General features: G+C 31.5%; 1 protein-coding gene across 6 annotated transcripts in view; it reads left to right on the plus strand.

Moving 5' to 3' along the window:
- Nucleotides 1–1,118, plus strand: part of LOC111687560 (hemicentin-2) — a 419,747-nt gene that overhangs the window by 368,269 nt on the left and 50,360 nt on the right. The window lies entirely within an intron of this gene.

Below are 1,118 nucleotides of genomic sequence, written 5' to 3' on the forward strand. Positions count from 1 at the left end.
CTGGATAATGAGAAGAATATTAAGGAAAGAGAAGTAAATATAATGGAAAGGACGTTGCTGTTGAAAGAAAAGGAATTGGAATTAAAAGAAAAGGAAATTGATAATCAATAGTCTAGTCTATAGACTAGACTATAGACTAGTCTATAGACTAGACTATAGACTAGACTATAGACTAGAATAAAAACTAGACTATAGACTAGACTATAGGCTAGACTATAGACTAGACTATAGACTAGACTATAGACTAGACTATAGACTAGACTATAGACTAGACTATAGACTAGACTATAGACTAGACTATAGACTAGACTATAGACTAGACTATAGACTAGACTATAGACTAGACTATAGACTAGACTATAGACTAGACTATAGACTAGACTATAGACTAGACTATAGACTAGACTATAGACTAGACTATAGACTAGACTATAGACTAGACTATAGACTAGACTATTGACTAGATTATAGACTAGACTATAGTCTAGACTAGTCTATAGTCAGTTTATAGACTAGTCTATAGTCTAGTCTATGGTCCAATCTACAGGAAATTACTGATGTAATATGTTTCTTTTGAAATAAAACATTATTTTATTTAATAAAAATCCGATTACATATAAACATGGTTCAACATTTTTATATATTTGGGTGGTTTTCTATAAAACTAAGCAAGTCATTTCGATTATTTATTGTTGGTAAAGTCTTTTGAGTTAAACCGTAGAAGTATATTATGCAGAATACAACAAACCATAATCCAATTATTGCATTCCTTCTTATTTTTTTCATTCAGCAATCTAAATTTCAGTTCTTTTAAACTGCCAAACTTTTCTTTTAGAAGACCAAAGCAGTTTTCGATTCGAACTCGATATTTAGAGAAATATTTATTAAAATTTTCTCTTGCTTCTCTAGTATGAGCAGTACTATTTCGTCTAAACGGGGTAAGTAAATATTGCTTAATAGGATACGCGCTATCACCTGCTAGCCATTGACCGTGAGATAAGTATCGTTCAGGATGTTTTGCTATAGGACAATTTGAAAATATTTTGGCATCGTGGACACTTCCAGGGTAACCAATAGTTACTTGTCTTATGCTCAATTTGTGATCGCAAACAGCTTGA

The sequence above is a fragment of the Lucilia cuprina genome, chromosome X (assembly GCF_022045245.1).
Source record: "Lucilia cuprina isolate Lc7/37 chromosome X, ASM2204524v1, whole genome shotgun sequence".
NCBI classification, from domain to species: Eukaryota; Metazoa; Arthropoda; class Insecta; order Diptera; family Calliphoridae; genus Lucilia; species Lucilia cuprina.